At 46.6% G+C, this 12656-nt stretch overlaps 1 pseudogene; it reads left to right on the top strand.

Annotated features, from left to right (window-relative positions):
- Nucleotides 1-374: 374 nt before the first annotated feature.
- On the top strand, nt 375-10653 carry LOC123116499 (GDSL esterase/lipase At5g45910-like; annotated as a pseudogene).
- The last annotated feature ends 2003 nt before the right edge of the window (nt 10654-12656 follow it).

Below are 12656 nucleotides of genomic sequence, written 5' to 3'. Positions count from 1 at the left end.
GCTCAGTCCGTCACGTTGGACGTGGCCCCCACCCTGAACCACATTTTCTCTTTCTTTATTCATTTTTTTTCTTTTCTCTTTTTATCTCCACCAATCACGTGCAAGTAACCGGACGTATGGGGAAGAAAATAAAAAGTGTGGGACACGCTCAATCACTGACCGGACGCGTTCACGGGTTATTTAAAGATCATACTCCGGCTGTAGATATGGTAGTAGCTGTCGTCAAACATTTATTCTGATATGGAGAGGTAGCTGGCTGTTTTTGTACTAAAGGTAGATAGAAACTCGTGGCTTTACCTGGCCGGCATGCACTCCGTCCCCACCACGGTCGGGGGTCGGCCGTACCAGGAAAGCAAGAGGACGTCCCAAGCAAGATGAGCAGCAAGCGGGTGTGCCTGTGCGTCGCCGTTTCCTCGCTCCTCCTCCTCCCACTCGCGGGCCTGGTCTCCGCGGCGGCCGGGCGATACGACTCCATCTTCAGCTTCGGCGGCTCCTCCTCCGACACCGGCAACAACCTCATCGTCTTTCCCCCTAGCGACCGCGTTAACTACGTGCTGCGCCCTCCCTATGGCTCCACCTTCTTCGGCCGTCCCACCGGCCGCTGCTCCGACGGCAGCCTGGTCATCGATTTCATCGGTACGCCAACGCTACCTACCACTACGTAGTAGAGTACGTACCACTCACTCGATATCTGCTCCCGGCCGTTGTTACTTATTAGTTGTTCTCCAAATCAGCCTTTTTATTAGTTGTTCTTTGCTTGGGGTCGGATTAATTAGCGCAACACCTGGGCCTGCCGTTCGTCCCGCCGTCGCTGGCGCACAACGAAAGCTTCCGCCAAGGCGCCAACTTCGCCGTCAGCGGCTCCACCGCTCTGGACGCCGTTTTCTTCCACCGCCTGCTTCCCCGCACCAGGAGACCTCTCAACACCAGCCTTGGCGTGCAGGTGCAGCTGCGGTGGTTCGAGTCTCTCAAGCCTTCGCTCTGCGGCGCAACCCAAGGTCTCTGTGGTCCAACTCTAATTCTCGAGTCATATACAGTACTCTTTGTCCCAAATAGATAACTCAACTTTATGCTGAACTTAGTACAACGTTAGTATAAAGTCGAGTCACTTATTTTGAGACAGAGGGACACTAGTAAAAAAGGGCCAATTGTCCCGGTTCGTAAGGGCCTTTTGCCCCGGTTTTGGAACCGGGACTAAAAGGTCGTTAATAATGCCTTTGACATTTAGTCTCTGTTCTTACACAAACCGGGACAGATGTGTCTTCACGTGGCCGGTGCGGCGAGCCCAGGCAGGAGGCCCTTTGGTCCTGGTTGGTGGCACCAACCGGGACCAATAGACATCCACGCGTCAGCATTTCAGGTGCTGGGATTTTTGTTTTTTTGAGGGGGGGGGGGGGGGGTTAGGGGGTTTTAGGGGTTTAATTTAGGTGTTTCATATATTGTGTTAGCTAGCTAATTAATACAGAGAAGTGTCCTCTCTTATCTCCGTGCTTGATCGACGCGAGAGGACTAGACACGCTAGCTAGTAAGCAAATGAAGAAAACAGAAGATCGTCATGAACATATGCATACAGAGAGAAGTGATATCGACCACCTCTCCTTCTCTGAGAGACTGGTCGAACAACAAGTTCTTGTATATCTATCCGACGCTACTGGCTACATATATACAATATAATTATCTCTTACAATATAATCTCCTAATTCCAAATGAACTCAGGGTCCACATGGTATTCTTCGTCTTTAGCGATCACGTGGTCAAGAAAAAATGCCGCCAATTCCTCTTGAATTCCTCGCATACGATCTGGTGGTAGGAGTTCATCCCGCATCCGAAATATCTAATTTAAAGAAGGGGGTCAATACATATATATGAATAAATGAAACTGAACACAAATGATGGTAATAAAATAAAATTGTGAATATTATTATTTACGCACTTCATATTGTTTGTCGGAGTAGCCCCGCTCACAGGTCGTGTGGCGGATGGACTCGCAAATGTAGTATCCACAGTAATTATTCCCTTGTTCCTGCCACGACCACTTTACAAGAAATAGAGGTCAATCAAACTGATAATTAGCAAGCATGCTAAATGGTATTGATGAAACTAGCGCTTGAATCACTAGGAGATGCGTGGAACATGCTACTATAGTACTTACTTTCGGGTGTCTAAATTCCAGCTTCTTCGGCAGTCCCAGAGTTTTTGAGGTGAATTTATTCCAAACCCTGCCAGACAAAGAAAACAATTACTTGATATCAGGAAATGAACAAATTGAAGTTGCCGATATGGTGCGATAATGATCGATTTAACTTACTTCTCTAGAATTGCAGTCATGTCCGCATACTCCTTGGGATCTTTTCGTCTCGAGTCTAAGACGGTTACTAGTCCCTGCTCAAGCTTAATCTCTAGGAGAATATAGTGAAACCTAAGCACGCATGCATAACTCATCAATTACATTACTATAACCTCGACTAATAAAGGAAACTGAATATGCACAAGACAGTAACACTCATTGGAATTCGTAAGGGAAGAGTATTATAGCTTTGTTTTGATTTAATACAAACGATTGTAGCAGCTTGGCCTCGGTATCTTTGGCCTGAAATTTAACCATATATGCATCTATGAGATTTGTGTTAATGAACCCAATATCACCGATTTGTCTTTTCTTCAATTCGGCGATCTTCAATCTGCATAATATAGTGAGGATAATTAAAAATACATGCAATGAAAGAGCTGACCTATATATAGAGACTTAATGACAGAAGTAGTACTACTTACAGGCAGTAGCAAGTGATCATTAACTTATCGAGGGCCTTTAGATTGAAAAACTCGAAGAACTCCTCAAATGGAACATTCAACAGTTCAATTCCAACGAGGTCATGCTCCTCTCTAACTCTCAGCGTCAAAATATTACTCCCCTCAGACTCTCTGCAGGTTTTCATATACCAATCATAAAATCTTCGCATCATCGTTGTTAGAGATCTTTCATCTTTGACGAGAGGCTTCCCGTACTCGTATTTGTGTTCGTCCATCTCCATTATATCAAAATGTGCATCATCAGGCAGGTAATCTCCAAGATCGTTGTAACCGGGCACCATTGTCCTGCCCGGATGATTCACGACGACGCTAGACACCTGGAGCGGGGGGAACGATTGGTTCGCTTGTTCGCCGAGCTGGGCAACTTTTTTCCCAGCTCGTCGTTCTGCTAACCTTTGACCACTGACAGTACTTCCCGACCGCTCCGCTTTGATAAATGACTTTGTAAGAATGCACTCATAGTTGTCTTTCACCGGAGACTTTGGTGGTTTCTTCAGGGCAGCCAGAGTACGCTTTGCTTTTACCGGATCTATCTTCTCCTCCGGAGGTGGATTTTTCTTTGCTTTCACCCCTTCAAAGAAGTTGGTCACTTCGGCTTGCATGATCTTCGTGTTTTCCTCTTGGATCCTCTCGTATGGTAATTTCTCTGGAGTCTTCAGAGAAGGACCATATCTATATTGCCTGCCTCTGGCTGTACTGCTAGACGCGAGAGCAGACGGAGCGGCTGTGGCTGTCTTTCCTTTCTTACGAGGCAGAGGAGAAGGATGACACGCCTGAGCAGCCGGAGCGGTGGCGGGTCTCTTCTGCCCTTGTTGACGAGGCGGAGAAGGAGGAGGCTGGCTGCTCAGGCGCACCGGCGCAGGCGGAGAAGGAGGCGGAGTGCCGCCACGCGCCGGAGAAGGAGGCTGAGTGCCCTAATCACTCGCCGGAGGAGGCGGAGTGCCCTGACTCGCCGGAGGAGGAGGAGGAGGCGAAGGCGTCCAGTTCGGAAGGTTGATGAGCTCCTTCCGCCATAGGCATGGAGTCTTCAGAGAAGAACCCAGCCGAATTTCCCCTTCACCCGTATGGTGGTCAAGCTCAAGGTCCTCAAATCCGTACGTTATTTGATCCACCATCACCCTAGCATATCCTTTTGGAATCGACCGACCGTGGTAGGTTGTGCCAGGTTCAGTAGGTAAAATAGAGCCAACAGCTGCCTTGACTTTCAATGTCATCCATCGCGACGTAAGGTGGCAATGTTGAGACTCCGTGATAGCATCCGCGGGGTAGCTAGCAGGAGCCGTGAAGACAGGCTCCAGCTGCTGAGTCTGCTTGGTGGAAGCCACGCTGCTTCTCCGCTGAGATGGCGGGGTAGCTTCAAGGGAAGCTTCGGCAGGTCGTTTGCTGCGATCTGCTTCTCGTTCCTCTAGCCCTTGTACCCTTTCGTGCAGCGCCTGCAGTTGGCTATGCTCCACTTTCTTCCTCCTCTCCTGGCTTTTGTAACCCCCTGCGTCCGGAAACCCAGCCTTCCATGGAAGGGAGCCTGGCGTGCCTCGTGTCCGTCCAGGGTGCTCAGGATTCCCGAGGGCCATTGTGAGCTCGTCGTTCTCTCTACCTGGAACGAACGTCCCTTGCTGCGCTTTCTCGATATACTCCTGAAGCCTCCTGACGGGTATTCGCAGTTGCTCTTCCGTCCAAACGCACTTCCCTGATACAGGGTCCAAGGTTCCGCCAACCCCGAAGAACCAAGTCCGGCAACGGTCTGGCCAGTTCAATGTCTCTGGTTCGACCCCTTTAGCAATCAGGTCATTCTCAGCCTTGTCCCACAAAGGTCGGGCTTTGAGGTAGCCACCTGACCCCATGCGATGGTGATGCTTCTTCTTCCCAACATTTTTCTTGTTTGTCGCTGACATCTTCTTACTCTTTTCGATGTCTTGTGGGCCACAAATGCGGGCCAGTGATCTCTGATCTTCTCATACTTTCCGGTGAATTCTGGTGTCTTTTCTTCGTTGACAAAATCTGTTTTCAGCTCATTCTTCCACCTCCTGAATAGTTCTACCATCTTCTTAAGAGCATGAGACTTTATCAATTGCTCTTTAACTGGCTTCTCCGGATCCTCCTCTGGCGGTAGGGTGAAATTTTCCTTAAGCGTTGTCCAAAGATCTTCTTTCTACATATCGGAGACATAACACACCTCAGGGTCTTCTTTCTTAGGCTTTAACCATTGGTGGATACTGATCGGGATCTTGTCCTAACAAGAACCCCGCACTGAGCACGAAATGCATCCCTTGTCCGGATGGGTTCAATCGGCTTGCCATCGCGCGCGATTGCTGTGATCTCAAACCTTTCATCCGAGCGCAACTTTTTCTTCGGGCCTCGTTTCTTTACCGAAGTTGTGCTCGATCCGGAGGGCTAGAGAAAAGAAGAAAGACGAGAGTTAATTAATATGTGTACATATGAAAACAATGAATGCATCAATTAGCTAGTCAGCACGGGCTTAACTAATATATATACCTGGCCGGACTCGGTTCGGTCACGGAGCCGTCATCACGGTCTCCTTCTTGTACCTGCATTGGGTCACCAGAGCCATGATAATCATAGCCTTCTTCTTGTACCGGCATTAATGGGTCACCGGAGCCATCATAATCATAGCCTTCTTCTTCACTACCCCGTCCTTCCAGACCATCGTGTTGTTTAGAAACGACGCAACGACATCACTTCCTTTTGCGATTATGTCCCCAACATCGCTTCTGTTGCTTCGTCTCGGGGGTGCTCCATAGTTTTTGCAAATATTTACAATATGTCAATTATTATTCAAACATGACAGATGGATATATATATTAGTGACAAATGTAGAACTAGCTAGCTAATCACAATAAGGAATCATATTATTGGCCTCGACACTGCTTCTCTAGGGTTTGGGGTGGCCTCGACAACACTTCAAGGGTTTGGGGTGGCCTCGACACAACGCTTCAAGGGTTTGGGGTGGCCTCGACGACAACGCTCTTTTAGCTTGGTAAATTTGGGTGGCCTCGAGAGAGTTTGCGGGTAGGGGCGCGACGGGAGGAGGTAGGAGACCAACATCATTTTTTTCTAGGGTTTGGGTGTCTTCGAGAGTTCTGGTCGAGCGAGAGGGTCGGGGGGGGGGGGGGGTGCTCCTGTGGTATAAGTTATCACGGTCGAGAGGGGAAATATATATATATCGACCGCCCCTCATGTCGAAGTTATCCGGGAGGGGGTTATATCGACAACGACGACATACATACATGGGAAAATAATGTTATTGGGGAGGGGGTATATCAACCCCCCCTCGTGTTGAAGTTATCAGGAAGGGGTATATCGACAACGACATATACCCGATAAGAAAATAAGAAGACAAAAGAAGAAATAAAAATAGGAGAAGAAGAAAGGAATAGAAGAGAAGCGACCGAAGAAAAAAAGGAGAAGAAGAAAGGAATAGAGGAGAAGAAGAAAAAAAATAGAATTATTCTTCTTCTCCTCTATTCCTTTCTTCTTCTCCTCTTCTTTTTCTTCTTTTTTTCCTCTTCTTATTTATTTCTCCTCTTCTTCCTCTCCTCTTCTTCTCCTTTCTTCCTCTTCTTATTTTCCTTTTTCCTCTCATTCTTTTTCTTCTTCTTCCTTTCCTATAGCTAGATACATAAAACTTTTCTAAAAATGAAACTAACCTAAAATGTACTAAATCTAACTTTTGCATATATGAACATATATACACAGAGAACATACAAACTTATATATATTTTTATAAAAAAGCAAAAACATCATATTCTATAAAAAAATCATATACATATAATCTGAAAAAACATCATATTCTATAAAAAATCATCATATATATGAACAAAAACAATTATGATAACAATCATATATATCATCATATATATGAAAAAACACACATATAAATCATCACGTATATTAAAAAAACAGGAAATAGGGGAGGGCGCCGGCCGGACCAAGGTGAGGAGGGCAGGGGCACGGGGTCGGCGACGAGGCAGGGGCGCCCAGGGTGACGGTGACGAAGGGGGCGGGGGAGCGCGACGGCGACAACGGGGGCGGGCCGGGGCGATGCGCATCGGGGTAGGGCCGGGGCGGCGCGCGTCGGGGCAGGGCGGCGAGCGGCGACGGCGTCGGGCGAGGGCGCGGGCGACGGCGTCGGGGCAGGGCAGCGAGCGGCGACGGCGTTGGGTGAGGGCGCGGGCGACGACGTCGGGGCAAGGCTCGGCGGCGACAACGACGAGGAGTAGCATGGGGGCGTTGGGGCGGAGAAGAAGTGATTTTTGCAGAAACTGCTAAATGTTTCTTATATAGCAAAGGCTTTGGTCCCGGTTCTTGGCACCAACCAGGACCAATGCCACCCTTTAGTCCCGGTTGGTACCACCAACCGGAACCAAAGGTCTCTTTTCAGCAGCCCAAAGGGCGGGAAGCAGAGGCCTTTGGTCCCGGTTGGTGGCACCAATCAGGACTAAAGGGAACTGGTACCAATGCCCCCTCCTTTAGTCCCGGTTGGTGCCACCAACCGGGACCAAAGGCCCCTGTGCTGCCCGTGTCGCGGCCAAAGTTTAGTCCCACCTCCCTAGTTGAGAGGGGCGCGCAGTGGTTTATAAGCTCCACTGCCGCACCCCTCTCGAGCTCCTCTCCATTCCAGGCTTACGGGCCTAATTATTACTGCTATGCCTGATGGGCCTTCTGGGCCTTTTGCGGGCCTGAATCCTGGCCCATGGATGGGTTTCTAGTCGTATTCAGGCCGTGGTGGCCCAGTTGATGGCAATTTTTTTATTTTTTCCCAGTTTTTTTGTTTTCTTTTTTGCTTTATTTATTTTGTTTTGTTTCTACTTACAACGAAATACTTATTTATTTTATTTTTATTTTGTTTATAATTACTTATTAATTTTATTTTATGATAATTCTTTTTGCTATTAAAGTTTCTAACAAAAAAGTTCTTTATGAAAATTCCTTTTGCTTTTAATGATTTTGAACAGAAAATACTTTGATAATTTTAGTTGCATCAATTTTATATAATTTTAGTTTCAATAATACTAGAGGTTGCTTATAATGTTTCGAAGAGAAAATACTTTGATAATTTTAGTTTCATAAATTTTATTATGTTATTAAAGTTTATTTTTTTTTGTTTCTACTTATCTATTTTATTAAAGTTTATATTATTTTGTTTCAAATTACTTATTTATTTTATTTTTTGTTTCTGACTTCATTTGTTATTTTTTATGCATTTACTGATTATTTAGAGCTATAAGACCATGAAATTAAAAAGCATTTGAAATGAACTCTGAAAAGGTTCCAAGTTGGCATGGTATCATCATTTCACCCACATAGCATGTGCAAGAAAGTACAGAAGCTTACGGCAAAAACTGGATGCAGTTCGTGTACAAAACAGACAATCTCCTTCAAAGTATCAGGGTTTCATACAGAAACTCGTCTGTTACAAAGGAATTTCATTTTTTTGAACTTATTTGGACTCCATAATTTTTCTGTGTTCAAAATATACCATTCAAAGCCACATCATCAATTTACAACCCTTTCTGACTTCATTTGTTATTTTTCATGCATTTACTGATTATTTTGAACAATAAGACCATGAACTTGAAAAGCATTTGAAATGAACTCTGAAAAGGTTCCAAGTTGGCATGGTATCATCATTTCACCCATATAGCATGTGCAAGAAAGTACAGAGGCTTACGGCAAAGCCTGGATGCACTTCGTGAACAAAACAAACAATCTCCTTCAAAGTATCAGGGTTTCATACGGAAACTCGTCTGTTACAAAGGGATTTCATTTTTTTGAACTTATTTGAACTCCATAGTTTTTCTGTGTTCAAAATGCACCATTCAAAGCCACATCATCAATTTACAACCCTTTCTGACTTCATTTGTTATTTTTCATGCATTTACTGATTATTTTGAGCTATAAGACCATGAAATTGAAAAGCATTTGAAATGAACTCTGAAAAGGTTCCAAGTTGGCATGGTATCATCATTTCACCCACATAGCATGTGCAAGAAAGTACAGAGGCTTACGGCAAAACCTGGATGCACTTCGTGTACAAAACAAACAATCTCTTTTGAAGTACCAGGGTTTCATACGGAAACTCGTCTGTTACAAAGGGATTTCACCCACATAGCATGTGCAACATATAGCTCTCCGGAGCATCTAATTAAACCATACATTGAAATTATGTAAAAAATTTATATGGAAAAACAAATGCAATCATAATCGCAACCAAGGTAACAACTAATCCAACTGCATAATGATACCAAGCCTCGGTATGAATGGCATATTTTCTAATCTTTCTAATCCTCAACCGCATTGCATCCATCTTGATCTTGTGATCATCGACGACATTTGCAACATGCCACTCCAATATCATCTTCTCCTCAATTTTTCTTATTTTTTCCTTCAAGTAATTGTTTTCTTCTTCAACTAAATTTAACCTCTCGACAATAGGGTCGGTTGGAGTTTCCGGTTCAACCACCTCCTAAATAAATAAAATCTATGTCGCTTTGGTCGGCATAATTGTCATAAACAATAAATGAACCAAATAGTTATCAAAAGATAATATATACCACATCCGAATCATAGACAGGATGAGGGCCGGCGGGGCGGATACCAAAACCATCGCACTATATAATAATAAGAAATAATAAAAGTAAGAAAATTAGACAAGTATCTATCTGAAGTAAGAAATTTTTTTCTTTCAGAAAGAAGATAAGAACAAGAGGCTCACCACGATGGTGCCGACGACGAGATCGGCGCGGGCGATCAACGACGGTGAAGACGGGGAAGAGACGTGATGGAGCGCTAAACCTAGACAAATCTCGGGGAAAAGGGAGCTTGGAGGTCGAGTTTCGAGAGGAGAACGATTAACTAGCGTGGCTCGGACATTTCATCGAACACCTCATGTGCATAGGAGGTGAGCTAGAGCACCCAAACGCCCTCCCCTCGCCGGCCAGAAAAAACAGAGCACTGTGGAGTGCTCTGCTGTGGCGATGGGGTATATATAGGCAACTCATTTGTCCCGGTTCAAGCCACGAACCAGGACCAAAGGTTGTGGGCCAGGAGCGAGGACCATTGGTCCCGGTTCGTGCCAGGAACCGGGACAAATGGGTCCATACGAACCGGGACCAATGCCCACGAGGCCCCGGCCGGCCCCCTGGGCTCATGAACCGGGACGAATGCCCTCATGGGTCCCGGTTCTTGACTGAACCGGAACTAATGGGCTGGCCAGGGCCGAACGAAAGCCCTGTTTTCTACTAGTGGGAAAACTTATTAAGTATCTGCCTACGCAAAGGCATATATTCAGCGTGCATTTCAGCCAGTAAACTGCATACACTACAAAGTGACAAGGTAACAAATTTATTTAATTTCCGATCTACGTACGTAGAGTGCGAAACGTTCTTCAGTAGATCACTCTTTGTCGTGGGGGAATTCGGGACTAATGATTACGACATCTTCGTGCTGAACGGCATGGCAGGGATGACGCTGATGCCGCTAGTTCCAGATGTCGTCGGTGCCATCTCCATGGCCGTCGAGGTACGGACCTCAATTGCCTCAATATTGTAGGTTATTATCTTTATCTAGCTGTGCGCGTTGGTTAGCACTTGAAAGTTCAAACAGAGGCTCATCAAGCATGGGGCGACGAGTTTAGTCGTGCCTGGGGTGATCCCGTTGGGATGCGTCCCAAGATCCTCACCGACGACTATTGCCTCAAAGAGTACAACAAGCTAGCAATGCACCACAACTTACTGCTGCAGGAGGCCCTGGACACGCTCCGGGTCAGGCATCCCGACACCACCATCGTCTATGCCGACCAATTCGGCCCCGTCATGGACATGATGGATTCGCCTGCCAAGTTTGGTCAGTCAGCTTAGCACCACATATTCTGTAGAGAAAAGTCCACATTACAACCTTGAACTAACCACACGGTTTGATATTCAACCCTCAACTATAAAACCAGCCATTTTGCACCCGGAACTAACCACATGGTTCAAAAATCAACCTTCCATCCGGTTTTGACTCATTTGAGTGGTTTTGACCACGTTGACCGGTGACTTGGCAGTGCCAAATCAGCAGCCCATGCAATAAAAAAGTTAGTTGGATCATTCTCTCTGTAGTTCTCTCGTTGAATTCTGACCCGGGCTCTGCAAAATAGCCGCCGCTGCCTTGTCTGACAGCCCCGCCGCCCTTGACGGCGTCCACCGCCGGCGACCAACCAGCAGCGCTGCACCTCCCCCCATATCTCCTGTCCCTGCGGGTAGGAGCTCCGCCCTACCCCGCTCGCTCTGCCGCCCTCACGGCCTCGTTGACCCCTTCCCCTTCTTCTATACAGAAGAGCACACCGGCAGTGAGCTCTCCGGCGAGGTGTCACGGGCTCGACTGGTCTGGGACGGGACGGAGACGGGTCCGGACGCACTTCTCGCCGACGACCTCGATGGCAGCGATGGCGCCCGCGAGAGAGAAGCTGTAAGTAGAGAAGAGGAGCACATAGGTCATCGCGAAAAAATGAGGAGCACGTAGGTACGGCCGCTACGTTGACTACCTCCGTGACCAACTCATCAAGATAAGCTCGTGCAATCATGCATTGGTAGTTACAGAGAGAGAAAGAGAGCTACGTGAGAGAATCTCACGTTGGTGCAGCCGGTCATCTAGGGGTATTCCAAAAGAAAGATAGAACAAAGAGAATGAGGATATTTTTTCCTATAAGTGGGTCCCACATGTGAGGGGTCAGAAGGTGACATGGCACTGTCCAGTTATCTGTCAAAACCGCTCAAATGAGTCAAAACCGGATGGAGGGTTGATTTCTGAACCGAGTGATTAGTTCGGGGTGTAGGATGACCGGTTTTGTAGTTGAGGGTTGAATATCAAACTGTGTGGTTAGTTTAGGGTTGTAATGTGTACTTTTCTCTATTCTGTACGTAGCCTGTTCGCATGGTGTGTGCCGGTGAGGATTGTATTGATGCTTGCGGCTTTGCAGGTCTTGAAGAGGATGCTCTTCTTACCTCGTGTTGTGGAGGGCCCAACACGCTTCTTTGTGGTGAAGACGGTGGAAACCTACGCGAGAACCCTTTGGCTCGCCTTTTCTGGGATGGCGCCCACCCCACAGAGGTAGCTTACCACCACATGGCTCACCTCTTGCTGCGCAGCATAGACGACACCACTGTAAGAGCATGTCTAGTAGAACCCTCAAACTCTCAAACCCTTAAAGCAGTTTTAAGGGTTGAGAAGTGCTAGTTTTTGGCACTTTTAAGGATTGAAAAACAGGGGTAAAGACTAGAACCCTCAAACCCAACCCTTAAACTGCTCTAATGGTTGGGTTTGAGGGTTCTAGTCTTTGCCTCAACCCCAACTTTTAAATCTATCATTTGACATCTCACAATTTATGACTACAAGAACACAATCAACCTCTAAACAAACTACCAAATGACAATTATTGATGCATGGTTTAATAGTTTACATCACAAAATCATCATCTTCCCCCTCTCATCAGCACCATCACCAAAAAGTTGCACCTCGGTGCCATCTCCTAGACCACATGCGGGCTCCATCAAGCATCTCCATAGGCGCCGGTGGAGTCGTCCACACCGCCATCACCACAACTACTCATCGGAGTGTCACCTCGAAAAGTAGAGGACGCACCACGGAACATCATCTTCCTCTCAGCGATGTCCTCCTTGTAGTCCTTCCACCATTGCAATTGGTTGTGATCCATGTCCTTCTTGGACATCATCATGTGCTCCTTCTCTTCCACCATGAGTTCTTTCCATACCTTTGCCTCTTTGAGCTTTATCATCCTCTCCTCCAAGTCGGCCTTGCGCTTTGCTTCTTCACGCTTTGCTTCA

This window comes from Triticum aestivum, chromosome 5B (genome assembly GCF_018294505.1).
Source record: "Triticum aestivum cultivar Chinese Spring chromosome 5B, IWGSC CS RefSeq v2.1, whole genome shotgun sequence".
Taxonomy (NCBI): domain Eukaryota; kingdom Viridiplantae; phylum Streptophyta; class Magnoliopsida; order Poales; family Poaceae; genus Triticum; species Triticum aestivum.
This window is presented reverse-complemented; position numbering and strand designations above follow the sequence as displayed.